At 35.4% G+C, this 21,336-nt stretch overlaps 1 protein-coding gene across 3 annotated transcripts in view; it reads left to right on the forward strand.

Moving 5' to 3' along the window:
* The window catches only part of LOC129743869 (protein Fe65 homolog), a 383,733-nt gene that overhangs the window by 161,201 nt on the left and 201,196 nt on the right, over window positions 1-21,336 (forward strand). For all 3 annotated transcript variants that reach the window (XM_055736090.1, XM_055736092.1, XM_055736091.1), the window contains exon 3: window positions 2,663-2,717. The gene's annotated coding sequence lies outside the window, so the exon portion shown is untranslated. The remainder of the gene's footprint in view (window positions 1-2,662; window positions 2,718-21,336) is intronic.

Genomic DNA, 21,336 nt, shown 5'->3' on the forward strand with positions numbered 1-21,336 from the left:
AGGTGTCGCAGAGATAATCAGGTGACACGAGTTCGATTCCTGATCGCAGCGACTTTATGTTTCATTTACCATTCATGATCGATGCGTTTTGCACTAAACGGTGAGTCGTAGATCCATCAAACAGGCAATTACAGAAAAATTTATGTCATGAATGGTAAATAAAAAACAACTGCCTGTACGAACTCGGACGTCTGATTATCTCTCCGACACCATACACATAGATGTAATCTAGTCAAGTTTAAGCTCTATTATTGAGTTGACTTCATCAAGTTGAATTCACTGCTAGATTCTACGGGAGATAACGCTTATGCTCTGATCAATGGTGCTCAGTTCGCCCCGAGTCAACAAGTTAAAGTAAAATCGCGTTTTAAAATTGATTATAGTGAATAATCCAAAATTTAATGATGGTGAAAATTGAGGAACACTGTTAACGTCAAGTTGCAGTTCGTATCTTTTGGATTAAGATGATTTAACGAGAGCTCATTTTCCAGTGCTCAAAAATTAAAATATTTTCGTCACTTGAAAATCTAGTTGGTTTTTTTAATGTTTCAGTAAAGATGATGAGAAGATTTCTGTTTTGCCCATGATCATTTATTTGAGAAAATACGTATTTTCTTAAAAAAGAAGGGTATTCCAAATGTTATTATTATTATTATTATGTTTTTATTTATGTAACGTAAGATTACAGCACAGACAAAATTACAGTATCTTTTAAATTGTTACAATGTGGTTGTCTTCCTGATGTGAATTACTTAAACACTAATCGTTCCTTATTTGCTTCTAACTCTATCTGTGTCGTTTTACTCCATGTGTTCCTCTAGTAGCCCTCTCTTAAACTCTGATTTCCTCTGAAGAAGTTTTAAGTTAGTTGGAAGATTGTTCCAATTAACAATACCCCGAACGAAATATGATCTACCATAATATGATGAACTATGTGATGGAATTAAGATATTTCTAGTGCGTGAATTTCTAAGCGGAATGAGCAAGGATTTCAGATAGTGTGGCTTTCCAGAGTTGAGAATTCTATGCATTATCATGCATGATCGGTACTTATAGAAATTATCAAAAGAACATCCAATAAGATATTTATGTAAGTGGGAAACTCTAGAAAAACGAGATAAGTTGAAGACATATCGCACACATGAGTTCAAGGCAACTCGTAACTTGTGAACCGATCTCTCCGATGCGTTCGAGTAAATGAAATCGCAATAAATGAACAAAGGAAAAACGTAGGCCTTAAACAATCTTATTTTTGTAGCAACATCTAGATGGCTTGTTGTTAAATTAAGTCTTTTAATCGAGCCATAAATCTTGCAGCATTGAGCATTAATCTGACGATTCCATGAAAGATCGCGGTCGAAAATAACACCAAGGTTTTCAGCGTAGTCGACAAAATTTATAGCAGTATCATTCATTAAAAGTTGAGGATAAGAATAGGAGGATTGTTGTCTTCCAAAAAACAAAGCTTTTGTTTTTGAAGGATTGATTGGTAAAAAGTTGGCGTTTGACCATTCGACAAGCTGAGTAAGATCATGATTTATTTTGTTAAAAAAGTCACTTATGTTTGAGGTGTGTTTTTCACAGCGATATATTTGAACATCATCTGCGAAAAGATGCACCGAACAGTACTGTAAAACAGCAGGAAGATCGTTAATGAAAAGCGAAAAGAACAAAGGTCCTAGAATGGATCCCTGAGGAACTCCTGATTCGATTGGAGCAAAATCAGAATAGCAGCCATCAAATAAAACAGTTTGTTGGCGACCCAGTAGATATGAACGCACCAAATTAACTGCTGAACTTGAAAAATTGTATTTAGATATTAACTTGTTTATGAATTTAGCATGTGATACACGATCGAAAGCTTTGGCAAAGTCTATCATAAGAAGTACAGCAATTCCTTTTCTATCTAAGGCATAGGCAATATCGTTGTGAACCTTCATCAACGCAGTTTCAGTACTGTGAGAAGAACGAAAACCCGATTGAAATTCATATAAAATGTTATTTTGGTTCAAATATTCTGTTATTTGGCATTTGACAATTTTTTCAAAAATTTTTGAAACTATACTTAAAATGCTTATTGGTCTCAAGTTTGATAAGTCATGTGATTTGGATTTTTTTGGAATTGGAATAACTTTTGATACTTTCCATTGAAAAGCTGAGAATGTTGAGATATGAAGCTGCCAAAATCCTCAGAGATGATAAAATTTTTGCTTGCTGTACGTACATCCAAATATTCTGCCGACTTCATCGCATTCCCAACAGGGAGCGGCCATAAAAATGACGTATGGCTTGTCTGGAGGAGGCTGACTGACTGTTCTACTTTGTATTCTATGGTGCAACTTTGCTCCAACCGCATTTCTGGGCTGCATTTTTCTGCACAGGCAAAATTTTCCAGCAGATGCACCCATTCATCATTCCTTATCTGCAACCAATGTTACTATACGTATATGTTTGTAGGGCCTGCTCATGCGAAAAAAAAACTATTTGTCTGTTTTGGGATTATAATTCTCCCAACCAACTGTCTGTCAGCAGTTTTTCAAATAAAGATGGTGAGGGTGAGGTTTTAATTTTTGTTTAAGTTTGCTTAGTACTTTAACTAATATTTGCAAATTTAATTAAATAGGTACTAATAAAATTGTTTTTAATCTTTTTTCCATTGCAGGAATGATCTTCTTTTCTGATCTTTTTGAATTCTTTTGACGAAAGCTTGGTAGATGGTAAGTAAATTACAATAAGCCTTTTTCAGTTATTTATCTGTTAAACAATTTTGAAACTTCACTTAAATAAACTGAACAGTTGTTTTGTTCTCAATTTTTTTTTCATGTTCCTTATTCATTCACTGAAAAAATAAACGATGGGAAGTTATCCGTTGATATCTTTTCAATGTTTGAAATTATTTTAAACGCTCCATTTCGATTTGCCAAGTCAAACATTTCGGGTGTGACAGTATTCAATTTTTAATCCGGTCGTGAAATTATATGGGGCGAGGAAAAACTGAAAACTCCCTCATTTTGTTGCCCGAGTTTTTCGCCCAACCAGCTCGAGAAAGTTGACCGGCTCATGTTTCGTTTGTCACAAAAAAGTGGAAGTAAATGTTATTTTCGAAAGGCTGTTCCATTTCCATCAGCAGCAGAAAGTCTTGAGGGATTTTTCTTTATCTGTAACTTCGAAGCTGAACAAACGTACATACCTACATACATATTCGACAAGACGTAGGTACCACTCCATAGCTTTTGAATTTTTCATTTTCGCTTCCCGGTTTATGAGCGTTACCGAGATATTAAAAAAAAGTTGCAAACGAACACGTTTCAGTGAATGAGGCATTATTCGATCGTTAATATTTTAAGGAACAACAAACAAAACAGTATCTTTCTTAAAAACAATTTTGTTTGTTTTTTTTTTTTTAATATATCTTCATTAGTACCAATTCATCATTACATTTATATTACATTAATACATTAAATTAGGTGTTCAGTTCAATAATGAACTTTCAGAGCCCTATAGTTAAATAATCACTAAAATTTATTTATTCGACTTAAATTTGCTGAGCACAATCAAGCATTTTTATAAAGGAGAACATCCTGTAGTGAAAAAAAAAATATTTTAAACTAAAAACTAAAGCTATCCTAAAATTAAACTAATTGTAGAGAGAGCGAATCTCTGCGATGGAAGACTGCATCGATTTGCCTCTGAAGTTGGAGATGATTTTGTTGGCCATCTCTTCGATAGATTCAATGCCTGCAATCCGATGAAGATCTTCGGTGCTGTGCCAAGGTGGAAGCCGCAAAATCATTTTCAGAACCTTGTTCTGAATCCTCTGGATGGCTTTCTTCCTCGTCGCGCAGCAGCTAGACCAAATCGGAACTGCATACATTATCGCTGGTCGGAAGACTTGCTTGTAAATAAGCATCTTATTCTTCAGGCAAAGTCGGGATTTCCTGTTGATGAGAGAATAAAGAGATTTAGTGTATTTATTACATTTAGATTGAATATCTTCAATGTGATTCTTAAAAGAAAGATTCCGATCAAGTGTGAGTCCCAAATACTTCACGTGATCAGACCATTCTAAAGAAACCCCATTAAAAGTTATGGAATGATTTTCATTAGGTTTTAAAAAATTTGCTCTTGGCTTATGGGGAAATAAAATAAGTTGAGTTTTGGAAGCGTTAGGAGAAATTTTCCACATTTTCAAGTAATTCAAAAAGGAATTTAAATTTTGTTGCAATCTACTGCGTACCACCCGTAAATTTCGACCTTTGGCTGAAAGCAAAGTATCGTCAGCAAATAATCTTCTACCTTTTCCTTCTGGGACACCAGGAAGATCAGAAGTAAAAATATTGTATAAAATAGGCCCAAGTATACTACCCTGAGGGACACCAGCTCTAATGGGTGTCCTTTCAGAGCATGAATTTTGATAGCTTACTTGCAAAGTTCGGCTAGTCAAATAATTTTTTTTTTTTTCGATTATAGTCGTTTTACCATCTTTATGGCATTCGCGACTTTATCAACGTTACAGTTGGCGGATCGTTAATGAAAAACTTATCCGGTACAACTGTGTTCGATATTTACTCTTGGGCTCGAACTCGCAGACATCGGCTCAGGAGACAACAGACTTGCCAACTGAGCTATATCACAAGCCCAAATAATTTTGAATAATTTTGGTGAGATGTACAGGAAAATCAAATCGAGCTAATTTAGCTACTAAACCTTTGTGCCAAACACTGTCAAAAGCTTTTTCAATATCAAGAAGAGCAACACCAGTTGAATAACCCTCAGATTTGCTAGCGTTAATCATATTAGTTACACTCAAAAGTTGATGTGTAGTAGAATGTCCATGACGAAAACCAAATTGTTCATCAGGGAAAATAGAATTCTGATTAATGTGAATCATCATTCTATTCAAAATAACTCTCTCAAATAGTTTACTTAGAGAAGGAAGCAAACTAATTGGCCGATAACTTGAAGGCTCTGAAGCACTTTTTCCAGGTTTCAAAATTGGAGTTACTTTGGCATTTTTCCATTTATTGGGAAAATAAGCCAAGTGAAAACATTTTTTGAAGATTTTAACTAAAAAATTTAAAGTGCTTTCAGGCAACTTTTTAATAAGAATATAGAAAATCCCATCTTCCCCCGGGGCTTTCATATTTTTAAATTTTTTGAAAATCAATTTAAGTTCATCAATATTTGTCTCACAAGAACTTTCAAACACAATTGGCTTAGAAAGAATATCATCAAATTCTAGGGAAATTTGAGCATCAATTGGACTTACAACGTTTAAATTAAAATCATGAGCAGACTCAAATTGTTGGGCTAATTTTTTAGCTTTTTCTGAATTAGTTAAAAGAAGTTCATCCCCATCTTTCAAAAAAGGAATTGGCTTCTGGGGCTTTTTTAGAATTTTAGTTAATTTCCAAAATGGCTTTGAGCAGGGTTTTATGTTCTCTACTGCTTTAGCAAAATTTTCATTACGAATGAAATTTAAACGACGTTTGATCTCTTTTTGAAGGTCGCAATAAATAAATTTCAAATAAGGATCCCTAGTTCGTTGAAATTGGCGTCGACGAATGTTTTTCAGTCGTATCAAAAACTGAAGATCATCATCAATTAAAGGTTGATTAAATTTATGTTTAACTTTAGGTATTGAAGCGGCTCTAGCATTGACTATTGAAGTTGTCAAATTTTCTACAGCCAAATCAATATCTTCAATTGAATTCAGAGGAACGTTTACATTCAAATTACGTTCAATAAAATTCCTATATCCCTCCCAGTCAGCTTTTTGAAAATTAAAAGTTGATTTTAAAGGGTTTTCAATGGGACTTTGGGATAAAGAAAATGTTACTGGAAGGTGGTCTGAATCGAGGTCCGCATGAGTAACTAATTGACTACAATGCTCGCCTAAATCCGTTAGAACCAAATCAATTGTGGAGGGATTTCTAATTGAAGAAAAACAAGTATGCCCATTAGGATATTCAACAGTATAATAACCTGCAGAGCAGTCATTAAACAAAATATTCCCATTTGAATTTGATGAAATATTATTCGAAGATCGGTGTTTTGCATTAAAGTCACCAATAATAAAAAATTTAGATTTATTTCTGGTGAGTTTTTGTAAACCTCCCTTAAAAAAATTTGTCTGTTCACCGCTACATTGAAAAGGCAAATATGCGGCAACAATTATAATTTTCCCCATAGAAGTTTCTAATTCAATTCCAATTGTTTCTAAGACTTTTGTATTGAAAGAAGGAAGAAGTCTAAATTTCAGACGACTATTGATGACAATAGCTACACCCCCACCTTGTCGATCAAGTCGATCATTTCGTAAAATTTAAAAGAAAGCATTGCTTTTCAAGTTATTGTCTGGCTTTAAAAAAGTTTCAGTGATGGCAGCAATATGTATGTTTTGAGTTTTCAAAAATAAAAAGAACTCGTCTTGGTTAGCCAGCAAAGAGCTAGCGTTCCAATTCATAATATTTAAACATCTATTTGGATCCATGAGGGAATCGTAAAGTCATAATAATTTTGTTAGCATAATTGAAAGAAGTTTGGAAAGCTTCAAACATTGAATTTGCTTTCAACATAAGTTGCATCATTTCCATTAAATTTTGATGCAAAAATTTTAATTTTTCCTCAGTAATCTCACCCAAATCAACAAAATTGTTAGAATCAGAAGAGGAAGGAGAAGAAAAAGTATTTAATTTCGGGGATTTTCCCAAGCCTTGAACGTTGAGACTTGGTTTTTTCCCATTTTTATTAGTTAAACCTGAAGAGGGCAACCCATTTTCAACCACCTCTGAGAACGATAAACAACGAGTCTGTGGCGCAGAATCAGCCCAGGTAACATTAAAATCACTTCGGGTATTACCCAGCCGTGATTCCAATGTAGGCCGAGGCTGACTGCGAACAGGCAGGTTGTTTGCCGGTCTGACGTGTGTAGACGAAAAAGAGGAAGGAGGAGAAGAAACTTTTCTGGAAACTTTGGGGTTTTTCCTAGAAGCAACAATTTTTGCCCTAACGGGACAATCTAGAGAATTCGAGGAATGATTACCTGCGCATTTCGCACACTTAAAAAATTCTGTTTTTGGCTTATCACCACCAAAAAGGCATTTAGATTTTTCATGATCGAATGAGCCGCAAAACATGCATCTGGCATTCATTCTACAATTTTTAGTGCCATGACAAAAAGCTTGACAACGACGACATTGCGTAATATTTTGTAAAAAATTGGTATGGGATTTACGAAAAGGTTCAAATTTTACTCGACAATGAAACATAAGACGAGCCTTTTCCAAAATTTTCAAATTATTAACCTGATCCTTTTTAAAATGGATCAAATAAAGTTCAGGAGCAAAACCAACACTACTGGTATTATTCGTGTTGGTTCTTTTCCTCATTTGAATTACTTGAATTGGAGAAAAACCTAACAAAGAATTTAATTCATTTGTGATCTCATCCGGTGTCTGATCGCCGGTGAGACCACGAAGTACAACTTTAAAAGGACGATCACCTCTAGTGTCGTACGTAAAAAATTGGTGTTTTTTATTATTTAAATAATTTAAAATTTTTTGAAAATCATTAAAAGATTCCGTCAAAATACGAGCAGTTCCCCTTCGACCGATCTGAAAAGAAATCTTCACATCCTTGACGGAAGTGACGATTTTTTTTCGAAAGGCATTGAAGTCAGGAATCGTGACCGTTATTGGTGGAATCTTTTCGTTTTTAAGATTATAAGAAGAAGAAGAAGGTTTCTTAGTACTCTTATCAGAATTAAATATGAATATTTCCTCATCACCGATGTTATGAAGGACATCGAATGAATTGGAAATTTCAACTTTTTTGGCAGATGGCCCTGGATTAGGTTCAGCAATCCGTTTTCTTCCGGCCCTTGAGCCGGCCGAAGACTTCCCCATGCTGGAAAGAAAAGAGAAAATATGAATAAAAGAAAATGAAAATAATTTTAGCACTGAAAAGGGCTGATTGAAATACAGGTAAGGAAAAAATGAATAATGTAAAATGTTCCTGCAGGTACACAGCAACGATACGATGCTCCGGCGTACGTGTTGACGGCTCAACGGTACAGATGGAAGTCGAAAACAATTTTGTTTGTTTATTTAATCTCAAGACGTTTTTACATCGTCTCGGGGCTAAAAATGCTTCGATTCAGATTATTCAGAAGCTCATTAGAAGCTTTAAAAGTTTAAATAATTGGTTCGATTTTAAAACAAATCCTCATAAAATGGGTCGTCCATATAAATTATTTACTGTTTCTGAGGTATTTTTATTTTCAAATCCCAAGTTGTTGAAATTAAAATTTACACAATTCAACGCTCACTATCTCACTATATATAGGCATCTATCATGAATAAAATTGCCAGAATTTTTTCAGCACATATCCGGACCGGACAAATCCGGGCTATTTTATCTGAAAACCTGGCAAAATTCAGGCATTTGATTTCAAAATTGTCAACCAAAAATCTGAGCAAATTTGATAAGATCTCAGGAATTACTCAACAAAAATGAAGAAAAAAGATGGAAGAAGATTATCATCATATTTTATTAGCAGATTTTAAATCGCATTTTAGGCTTCCAAAAAACCATTCATGATTATTTTTTTAAAATTGCTTAATAATTTCGTTTTGGACGCATAAATAAAATAAATTACATTACAAAATTTGTTTTTTGTTCGATTTGACTAATATGGTTAATAATTCCGGCAAACCTCAAATTTTTTCAATGAAATCCGCAATGAAATTTAGCTAGTAATAATATCAATACCAAAAATACACTCTGATTTCGGTAGGTCATTAAAAAAATATTCCAAATTATGTAGTTCCAAGTTTTGTTGTAAATATTGAATCAACAAAGCAATTCAAAAGCATTGAAATTTTGTTTAAAGTTTCTAATTGTCCTAATCATTTTTGAAAATTTTCATAAATTAACTAAAAAATCATAATCGATTCAAAAAAGATAATTTAAAATAATAAAAATAATTGACGTGCTTATAAACTTTGAAGTGCAGATTATTTAGTTATTTCAAGCTCCGAATATTTTTACGCTGCCAATTGAAATCTTTTGTCTAGACTAGGACAAAGGGTAGAAACTGTGTTTATCTTTTTTGAAATCTAAACAAGATCATGTTTACAATAAACAAAACTTCAGAATTATCAAACATAGACAAAATTTTTAAATTATTTCAATTAATTAAAATAGTTTGACTATGATTAGGAAAATTTCAAAATACTGTATTAAAAATTTTGGTAAATTTCCTTGGAAATACAAATAAATCATGCAAATCAAAATGATAAGTTTTTTAAAAGAATTTTTTTTAATGAAAACTTCTTACTATGTATTTCAAAAATGTATTTAAAGAATTGGATTGATAACTCTACAAAACAACATTTTGGCACCTATGTTAATTTGGTAGATTTTGGCATCCTGGACTGGAATCTTCTCATAGATTTTGTCTTTTGCCTCTAGTTTTGGTGATGTAGATTTTATAAGTTTAAAAATGAATGAGTGTTCCGAATTTTATTTAATTTAGGAAAAAAAATTAAACATGATGATGATGAATGATTTAAAAAAGTTAAATTCTACAGTTTTTAAAGTTAAGAAAGATTTTAAAACAAGTAATTCGAACTTTATTGATAATTGTTTTAAGAAAAATTTGTATTTATTTATTCTTTGAAATTCTTTGAAAATTCAATTTTGGATTACATTTCTTCAAAATTTTGTTAAAATTCCCTTATTTTACAGAATGGAAAAAACTAAACAAATAGAAATTTTTTTAAATTTTTTTTGGCGTTAGTCTTAATAACTTGCGGTCTTAGGAAAAGATGATAACTTAATAAAAACCTTTATTTTAAAAACTTTTTGTGGTGTTTTATCAAAATAGTCCGAATATTTTCAAATTATTTTTCAAATTGGATATTTGGATCAGGGCACCCAATTTCATAAAAACTAGCTCTTAAGTTTTTTGCACCTTGGAAAAATGTAAAATTTTTTGCCTTGCCAAGCTTAAATTTGTTTCTTGAAGAATATTTATGATTCGCAGAAAATTAATAATGAAGTTTTTTTACAATCAAAGTGAATAATTATGAAGTTGGAGTTTCAATTTTGTCTGGCTTATTCTGTTGATTAGCGCAAGTGTTCAACGCCTGTCACATGGCTACTAATTTTTTGACATGTAAAATTAATATTCAATGATTAATTTTTAAGTTATAATGGTTGGTTTAAAATTCTGAATTTTTTTGATCACAATTTTAAATAAAACCCATTCTAAATACAACCCATTTTTTATGTCAAGATAAGAGTTGCAATATATTCGAATGTTAAGAAGGATTTCACGATAAAAAAAAAGAGGATTTATTTTTTATTTATTGTTGTAGAAAATTGAGGATATTCATATGAACCTGAAATTTTTAAATAATATTCTTATCAACGTTCTGGAAACACATGAATTTTTACAAATTTTTGAAAATTTTTTAATCATTAGAAGACAGAGTTTTTTTGTGATATCTAATAGTTGGGCAATTTCTCAGATGCTCATGGAAGTTTATTTTATTACCTACCTGACAATTTGTGCCGGGAGTCTTTATATCCTCCCCAAAATTGAAAATTTGATTCATTTTTATGATTTTGAAACACATGTATTTTTTTTAGATTTCAAACATTTTTATTTGTCAAGTTAGCCTCGGTTATATTTTTTTCAAAATAAAATAAAACCATATTTCAAAGCTACATAACTCTGTCATTTTTCCACGGAAATTATAAAATAACACACCAAAACACATTGACCACCATTGTTTGTATTCGATGCAAAAAAAAAGAGATTTTTTGTCATTTTCTTCTTTAATAACTTTTTAAGGAGTTGTTGGCCTACTTTGGTTTCTTGAGATGAAAGTTGCATCATAAATTGAGCTATACAATAGTATTTTTGCAGAATATTCGCTTAGGTAGACGGTACTATTATACACAATTTAAAGCTTATTTAATATTGTTCATTTGCTGATAAGCTGATAAAATTTCAATGTTTTTTGATGTGCTATATAATAATTTCCGTTGAAAAAATAGAAAGCTATGAAGCTTTGAAATAAGGTTTAATTTTATTAACCTGGTGCAATGCAATGCAATGAACGTTTAACCAAAAAAATGGGTCGTTTATTTTTTATTTAATGATTTTATAAAATGTACTGTAAACATAAACGGTCCAGCATATATGTTTTCCTGTTTCGATAAATGGATTAACAATAAGCTTCAAGGTATTGCACTAACCTATGCGTGAAAAATGAAACATAACTATGCTTTTACCATACGTTCAGTAAAAATATTAGAAATTTCTAGAAGTAAAGTAGAAAGTTGTAATGAAATAAATTCTTCAAAGTTTTCTAAATGTTGTAAAATCGTATTTAAGTTTTTTTTAGTATTTTTGTATTCAAACTTTGGATACGAATAGCACCTGCCGACAGCAGTCCTGAATTTCGAAAGACTGTCCTGATTTTTGGCAAAACTCTTGAATTGTCCTGATTTTTTTAAATTTGTCTTTAAAATGTTCTGAATTATTCTGATTTAAAAAAAAACATCTCAATAAGAATCGAATTTCTAGTTCAGTTATGAGAATTTTGAAAAAAGTTGGAATAAAATAGTTAAACCCATTCAACGTATCTTCGGTTTAGATGATATTTAAATGGTGTTCTTCGATATGAACTGCATTCCAGCTAGGAATATGTGCAACAGACAGCTGCAAGATTTGTATAGAAATTTGAAATTCTTACATTTTTACACCTCTAATAACATTTTTTGGCTGTTTTTGCTGCCAAAAATAGCAATAATTTTTTTTTGAAGTGTTCCATCCAGTTCTGAATTAGTGCAACGAGATTTAATTTTATATGGGTAAACAACATTTTTCATTCAAAAAAACGGCAGAGATGTACTGAAAGTTCCAAAAAATATAACTTTGAATGAAAAATATTCCTTGGATCTTGCAGTACAATTCATGTGAACATAGCACAAACCTAACTTGTACCCCAGAAAAGATATTCGATGTTATACAAATTGTTTTTAAAATTATTTTTTTTGAATTTTAGTCCTTTTGGCTGCTAATTTCAAAGCTGTGTGACCGTAGGATGAGAATAAAAAATCTGAAAAAACTGCATATGCATTGCCAGAGAGAACTCTAGAAGCTCTAAAAAACGAAGTCTGCCATGTTGGGGCTTGTGATATAGCTCAAATGGCAAGTCTGTTGTCTTCTGAGCCGATGTCCGCGAGTTTGAGCCCAAGAGTAAACATCGAACGCAGTTGTACCGGATAAGTTTTTCAATAACGATCCGCCAACTGCAACGTTGATAAAGTCGCGAATGCCATAAAGATGGTAAAACGACTATAATCGAAACAAAAAAAAAAAAAAAGTCTGCCATGATATTTTTTTTATTTTGAAATGGTTATATTTTTTTCATGAAAATTCTCAGCTGCTTGTCATGTTAGCAAAATAAAACTTAAGAAAAGTCAAAACCAAAAATCAAAAACCAACTTCATTTCCAGCTCATTTGAATTTTCGGGATGATTGTGCTAAAATTTCTTCTTAAATACAAACGCGTTGTGCGTTCGGAATCAACCAAATCATTTCAAATTTTACACTGATGCTAAATGACTCAAAAGGCATCAAAAAATCATCTGGGGCGAAAAAAGTCAATTTTTGCAACTGTCTTATGCTCACTTCTGTTGCATAGATTAATGCATTTACTGCACATGTATTTCGTTTTTGTTTATCACATCTTTCAAGTTATTTAGAAGACTTACCTATGTCTGAATTTCTCAAATCCACACCCAAGTTTGACATATTCACAGGCATAAATAAATACATAGAAATAAATTAACAGAAAGTTTGCTGTGCTTGATTTCACTTGAAAACTTGCTTGCGGCTTTACAAAAATAGTGATGCAATTTTGCCTCTTTAAGATACGCGATCTCTAGCAACCATTTGCAATCATTAAATTTTTGAACCTGGTTAAAAATAGTCAGATAGTTTCTGAAAAAACGGGACATTTAACGACAAAAAAGCTGGACACAGCCGAAAAAAGGGGGACAATTTAAGAAGCTCTTAAAAAAAGCTTAATGTAATTGCTAAAGCATCAGTCAAAGTTATTCATAGAACGTACACCAAGGTTTTTTTTAACCGCGGATTGATTTTGTTTAGTTTTTCTTACGTGACTTCTATTTACATGGTTTTTGCCAAAAACACGATTATTTTCTACGGATCTCACAAATTAACACGTTATATGAGAGTGTTAAAAACGCAGGTTTCAGTGGTGGAATAGAGTTATCTTTATTCATGTTTCGTCAGTCTAGTCGTTACATAACTACACAATTCATAAGCGATTGCTATTTTCGCACTCTCCACTTATCATCCCGACAAACATTTTTTGCTGAAGAACCGCTGAAACATTATTTAGTTCCAATTTTAAATCAGCTATCATGCTGAAAGAAGGCAACCAAAATTCAGGGAGAAGCTGCTGTTCAGCCCTTAAACATCGAGATTTGGAGAAATTAATCAGCGAAGATGACATGACACGTCAATTGACGGATCAACAAAAAAAAGACAAAAAGATCCATGACCGATGTATGTCCGATGTTTGCCAGCTAATTTTCCCCTCTCGTGTTATTTTTTCTTCATTTAAACTTGTCTCGAACTATGAACCTACGACTTGTTGGTCTCACGCCGCAGAAGGCAGAACCAACCATACATTCTGCGAAGGATCAGAAATCTGTCGTTCTTAAGCGAGTGAAATATATCTCTCAACCAAGGTCAATTTCATATTAAGAAATTGAAATTGAAAAGCTTCGAGGATGAAAAGTGAATTTTCCGCCTGGGCCATTCATCAAGCAAAGTGACGATAAAGCAATCCTTATTTCGATCCATATCATGCATTGATTGATCAATGACTGAAAAACAGAAAGTTTGATGTAGCTGAAAGGCACTTTCGAAGTTACCTTTGTACAGCTGACGGCTGTCAAATTTGAATAATGTCAAAAATGGTTGGACAAAGGAGTTATTCTTCAACCAAATTTCCCCTACTTTCTATTGGCTGATATAAAACTACCTTACATGCTGAAACAGCGCTGAAGTATTTCTTTCTTCAGCCAGAAAGCTGAAACAGCAATCAGCACCTTAACACAGCATACGATCGGAGAATTGGCGTTTTTAATCAGCAAAAATGTTTGCTGGGATATTCCCTAACCGGGAAAGTTGAGTATTCTCGCCTAGGCGTGTGATGATGTAAACATTTATACCGCGTTTATCATCATCACCTGTTATCAGCAATCATTGATCTATTGTTCTCGATTGCGAATTGAACATAGCAAGAGGAACCAAAACAAACGATGTTTTGGTTCTGCACGTGGCAGCAGATGTCTGCTGCTGTTGAAGGATGCCGGAGAAAACGTAAGTTTCAACAAAGAGAAATTTTTTGTTTTGAACTTATGAATTGAAAAAGAGGATAAAGTTTGAGGATAAAGTGAACTTTGTGAAAGTTTTCCCTGAAAAAAGCGGGACAGCGGGACAATCAACAAAAAGCGAGACATGTCCCGCTTTCGCGGAATGGATCGTAACCCTATCTTAGGGTTTTCCATCAAAGTGAAATTTTGTTCAATTTGTTAGATTGATTAACACGTTCGTCGCCACGCTCATTTTAGTTGTTTTACTTGGCGAGCCCAAAGAAAATCTCGGAGCAAGGAAGCATCCAGGGAGAACTCCACTATTTGTAACGTGTGGCTAAACTGAGCGGCTAACCTCAGTGAGAGAGCGTCACATGCATTTTGTTGTGACGGGGTCTCCCAGGAAATACACCCGTCACCCGAATATGGGGGCCATGGCAACGAACGTGTTAAAGGATGCACATGAGAGAATGGAAACAGCGAATTTTTGGCTTTTTCAAACCTCCATATAGCTAAAAGCCATCCTAATGTAGGTACATTTAAAATTCTTACCTGCACAGTAAATCATGCATAATGTAGTTCTCTAACATCAAACCAACCGTCATATGAAAAAGCTCACGTTAACTCTTCCCATACTCAATCATTGGTATGCACTTCTTTTACAAAACATGAACCTTATTCTGGCCATCATCGGCAACAAACCTTTATTTGCTTCGCGAAATGGTAAACCAAACAAGTACCTTCCGGGTAATAAATCATGTAATGAATTTCTCGTCAGCATCTTCTTCACCAACAAATTCTGACAACAGTAGCGGGTGGGTGAAACGCGATCCTCATTTGTAAATTTTCCATTTAATCGAAACACGTGACAAATAACCTCACGAAACGGTTGCGTGTGCTTTTGTGCGTTCGTTTTTATGCGTGTGTGGCATAAACTCGAGATAGGAAAATAAAAAAAAATCGTGTAAACGTCGTTTTCCGAAACTTACAACCGGAAGTTGGTAGGGGTCCGGGGCTTCGGGTCATCATTTCCACAAAACACTCATGAAAAGATTAATGATCGCGGGGCGCCCGTAAAATTGCTCTTAGCTGTTCTCGAAAGTAAAAGCATCTAAAATCTTCCCCTGCTCGGGTTTTTTCAACTCATGGCAAGTGAGGGTCATGCGTGCAAAATAAGAAACGGTTCATCAATGCATAGTAAGGACACGGCGAAAAAGGAGGAAGCAGTATTATTTTTGATTGCTCGGAAAATACTTTATACGATTCGACGACAAAAACGGCGGTGACCATCATCCGTTGTGGGTCATTTCGGTGTTGCCAATAAAAACCTTCCGAAGGAAACGAACCTCAACGCCAAGTGTGTGCAAAAATAATCACGAAGCCCAGGTCTCGTTACTTCTGACTCACCTCATGAATTCAATAAGGTGGTTTGGAAGTCAAAAAAAAAATCTGGATTTTCTTCTGTTTGAAATTTAACTGTTGAATGAATTCTGGCAGTTTTTGATATTGGCCAGTCATTTATTAAAGTCAATATCAAAGACTGCCAGAAATATGTCAACAGTTAAATGCAATTAATGTTTAAAAAAAATTCAACTGAGCCGAAATATAATCCATTGTATTGGCTGGCAACACTGCAGGAAATTACAATTTTGACAGTTTCGAATTGAAATGAATCCTGAAACAAAGAAATTATGTTTCGAAATAATAATTTTACTTTTATCTGGCAGCACTGCAGAAATTTGCTATATTTAAAGTTTTTGATCTCAAAGTTGAACTGGAATCTGAATCTTGGATCTTGAATCTTGAATCCGAATCTTGATTCTTGCATCTTGAATCTTAAATCTTGTATCTTGAATCTTGAATCTTGAATCTTGAATCTTGAATCTTGAATCTTGAATCTTGAATCTTGAATCTTGAATCTTGAATCTTGAATCTTGAATCTTGAATCTTGAATCTTGAATCTTGAATCTTGAATCTTGAATCTTGAATCTTGAATCTTGAATCTTGAATCTTTTGAATGTTGAATCTTGTATCTTGAATCTTGAATCTTGAATCTTGAATCTTGAATCTTGAATCTTGAATCTTGAATCTTGAATCTTGAATCTTGAATCTTGAATCTTGAATCTTGAATCTTGAATCTTGAATCTTGAATCTTGAATCTTGAATCTTGAATCTTGAATCTTGAATCTTGAATCTTGAATCTTGAATCTTGAATCTTGAATCTTGAATCTTGAATCTTGAATCTTGAATCTTGAATCTTGAATCTTGAATCTTGAATCTTGAATCTTGAATCTTGAATCTTGAATCTTGAATCTTGAATCTTGAATCTTGAATCTTGAATCTTGAATCTTGAATCTTGAATCTTGAATCTTGAATCTTGAATCTTGAATCTTGAATCTTGAATCTTGAATCTTGAATCTTGAATCTTGAATCTTGAATCTTGAATCTTGAATCTTGAATCTTGAATCTTGAATCTTGAATCTTGAATCTTTTGAATGTTGAATCTTGTATCTTGAATCTTGAATCTTGAATCTTGAATCTTGAATCTTGAATCTTGAATCTTGAATCTTGAATCTTGAATCTTGAATCTTGAATCTTGAATCTTGAATCTTGAATCTTGAATCTTGAATCTTGAATCTTGAATCTTGAATCTTGAATCTTGAATCTTGAATCTTGAATCTTGAATCTTGAATCTTGAATCTTGAATCTTGAATCTTGAATCTTGAATCTTGAATCTTGAATCTTGAATCTTGAATCTTGAATCTTGAATCTTGAATCTTGAATCTTGAATCTTGAATCTTGAATCTTGAATCTTGAATCTTGAATCTTGAATCTTGAATCTTGAATCTTGAATCTTGAATCTTGAATCTTGAATCTTGAATCTTGAATCTTGAATCTTGAATCTTGAATCTTGAATCTTGAATCTTGAATCTTGAATCTTGAATCTTGAATCTTGAATCTTGAATCTTGAATCTTGAATCTTGAATCTTGAATCTTGAATCTTGAATCTTGAATCTTGAATCTTGAATCTTGAATCTTGAATCTTGAATCTTGAATCTTGAATCTTGAATCTTGAATCTTGAATCTTGAATCTTGAATCTTGAATCTTGAATCTTGAATCTTGAATCTTGAATCTTGAATCTTGAATCTTGAATCTTGAATCTTGAATCTTGAATCTTGAATCTTTTGAATGTTGAATCTTGTATCTTGAATCTTGAATCTTGAATCTTGAATCTTAAATCTTAAATTTTGAATCTTGTATCTTGAATCTTGAATCTTGAATCTTGAATCTTGAATCTTGAATCTTGAATCTTGAATCTTGAATCTTGAATCTTGAATCTTGAATCTTGAATCTTAAATCTTGAATCTTGAATCTTGAATCTTGAATCTTGAATCTTGAATCTTGAATCTTGAACCTTGAATCTTAAATCTTAAATCTTGAATCTTTTATCTTGAATCTTCAATCTTGAATTTTGGATCTTGAAACTTAATTATGTTTGTAATAGCTTGAAAACTTAGGTTTGATCATAGTGCTTTTGATTCTAGTCTGATGCTTTCGAGGAAATTTAAACTACAATAAAACCGGCGAACTTTTAGATGTTGCTCGATATTTTTATGGTAAAAGCTTCAATATGGTTCACTCACTTTTACCTTCTCTCGATATTGTACATTGTAAAAGCAAGTTCTGCGCCATACTTCAACATTTTGCCACATCATCCCGTGTCCCAAAGACTCACTTTTGCCGTTTGCAACTGGAAGTAAACACTGTTGCCTCGCTTTGGCTATACCACACCGTACCAGAAAAAGTTCCCCCGGGAAAAACTAAACTGGCCACAGACTGTTACTGTTGGCTGTTTGAATATAGAAATATTTACCAACCCCCGGAATGTTAGAAGATGCCACGATGGCGCTGTTCGTTAGTATCGCACCACAAGTCATAGCCAGTCCAACCACCCGTAATTGTAACGAGAAAATGTTTTCACCACCCACTCCATTGGCAGGCAGTCGAGGCACCCATTTCATTCACCCAAACCACCCACCCAGCACAAACACACGCACCCACACTAGGAGAAGTTGCGTTGTTGTTTAGTTATGTGTCCTAGTCCCAAGCGTTTGTTGATGTTGTTATTCGTAGGCCGCACCACTAAGAGACAGTGATGGGGGGCATGGCTCTGGCATTAGGAGAGTGAAAATGCGGTCTGGCCGATCGATTACAGACTCGGAGACGCCTTGAGGAAATTCGATTTGTTGTGATTGGTGGAACTGATTACTGGGACTAGGACGACGACGACTACGACAACGTCGGTGATTGTTTTTACCCAACAATGGCGTTGTGTCCTTTACAGGGGCAAGTCAAATTGTTGTGGGCCGATAGGAAAACACGGTGCCAGGCTTAAGGCTCCGTTTTGTTGGTGTAGGCTCTCTGGAGCCACCATTGATAACTTACTGGGAAGGAAACTTGAATGCATGACATTCAGCTTCAGCGATTTTAACGATTGCATCATTTCTAGGTTTTACTCATATTAGTTATTTAATTCTGTCATTGTTGATGGAAAGGTCATCATATAAGTAGATACTCTGACTATTAGGGAAATAGAATAAGGATTGAGAGAAACTATAAGTGGGAGGCGTATTTGTATTCACAGTACACAATCCAACTGGCCCGCTGTGTTCAGGAATGTGTGATCCAAAGTCGATCACGCTTCCTATACAGAGTAGTCTGTTGTGCGGCAAAGGCGTACCACCACACTTTCATGCTTTCTAATACTAAAAAAATGCCTAATCAGGTATCTCTTCTGGTGTACTACCAAAATGTCTGAGGATTGCGCATCAATTCTAATGAACTTTTTTTGGTAGTTTTGATTCGTGCTCACCCGAAACGTGGTTAAACGATGAAACTACATCGGCCTAGCTGTTTGAAAACAATACAACACTTATCGTCAATGCCATTTTTAGCACTGGTCTTTCATTTTTAGTTGGTAATCACAGGTGGTGAATCCCGGTTTACGGATTGTATTCCAAGCCACGACGAGTCACCGCGTCCCCCCAGTTTGCAACTCTAGGTCCATGGGTACAATGGAAAGACTCGTGATATACGTGTATACCTCCTACATCTGAACTCCACCTGGGGCTGCAGACCTAGTTCCCACCTCAAACTGTTTAACACACTATACTTCAATAGTGGGAGGTTTATTCGCGCTAGTGCGCTCCAAGGCAGTACTCATTGGCGAGGCCACTTTCAGCAAAACCTCTTATTCTTACGATTTGACGCCTGAACTCTCCTCTAACGACTTGAGAACCGACATCTCCTCACAATGACTCGAGATTCCCACACAAACCTCTCCTTTCCGCGACTTGAGGCCTAATCTCTCCTCTAACGACTAGAGATCCGACCCCTCCTCGCATCGACTCGAGGTTGACCTCTTCTCTGCACGATTCAAGGCCCGATCTCTTCTCTAACGACTTGAGATCTGACCTCTCCTCGTAATGACTTGAGGTTACCACTTGTAACCCCTCCAGGGTTTGAGGTTTGCCACCTTGCATGTCGTGTGCGCGAAGCGCGAGTTTAGGATAAGCTGCTCTCGATCTGCAGCTTATCCTAAACTCGCACCTGCTACGTCACACGCGCGGGACGCAACGACTCGGATGATTCCCGACGAAACGCATCCTACTCCGACTCGAATGGCTCACCCGCCGTCGAGAGCCACGGCGGGGCACCCACGGCGTCCGCTACGCAGAAGGTGTTGCCTTATCTTTATAGCTTCAAACCGTGGGGTCAGACGCATCTACTCGACAGCCTCCAGTCGATGGGGCCAGTCTAATTCGACCGTTGTCCGGTCTTCTTTATCCCCTTTGGCTGGCAGCCCTAGGATTTTTGGCCCGTGGATTTTTCTGCCCGTCGTATGTTAGATCGAGAGCAGCTTGTCTTGGACTCGCGTCTGTCACGACACGCATTCGGGACTTTGAACGCTACGACTTGGATGTTTCCTGACAGTGACGACATCCTACACTGACTCGAGAAGCTCGTCCGACATCGACAGCCTCTCTACCCGTGAATATCCTCCGACAGTGGTTAACCCCCTTCCTACGAGGTCCGCTACGAAGAAGGTATTGTCCTATCCCCACAGCTCCCCTCGTAGGAAGCGGCACTACTTGGATACTCCACGACGGTGGGGTATCCTACACACGGTAGCGGCATACCCATGACCTCCACTACGCATAAGATGATGCCTTATCCTTGTAGCTCCGATCAGCAGACCGGACGCACACAACTCAGATGTTCCTCGGCGATGGGGTCATCCTTTACCGTTCGCGGACTGTTGTCTCCAGCTCATCTGAAGGGCAGTCATGATCCTGGTGAACCCATCGCTGACCACGTGCCAAGTGTTGGAATCAGTACACATCCACCACGTTGTCTACTGCCGTTTCGGGTCCATTGACGGCAAGTATGTTGGTACATACCGCCGCAGACCTTGGACAGGAAACGTGTTCGGGTATTTCCTCTGCGTCACCACAAGTTGGACAATATAGCGAAGCTACATGTCCAAACCAGTAGTGGTACTTCATGAAACATCCATGACCAGTCAGGAATTGCGTCACATGAAAGTCAACTTTACTGTGTCTTCTTCCGATCCAACTCCTGATGCGCGGGATCAGATCCCGTACATTGAGCGTATCTTTATTGTCGTAACGGTAGACATCCTCCTCTAACAAAACCGAGATGGACATGACGCCCGCCACTACATAGGCGGCTTCGGACGAGATGCTCCGGTATCCATTGATAACCCGCAGGTTCATCAACCGCTGAATGCTTCTAAGTCTCTGAAGGTTATTCTGTCTTCCCAGGGCTTGTCTTCACGCCGCCGTTCCATACCGCAAGATTGACGTAGTAACGCTTGAAGGTATCCT

The sequence above is a fragment of the Uranotaenia lowii genome, chromosome 2 (assembly GCF_029784155.1).
Source record: "Uranotaenia lowii strain MFRU-FL chromosome 2, ASM2978415v1, whole genome shotgun sequence".
Classification (NCBI taxonomy): Eukaryota; Metazoa; Arthropoda; class Insecta; order Diptera; family Culicidae; genus Uranotaenia; species Uranotaenia lowii.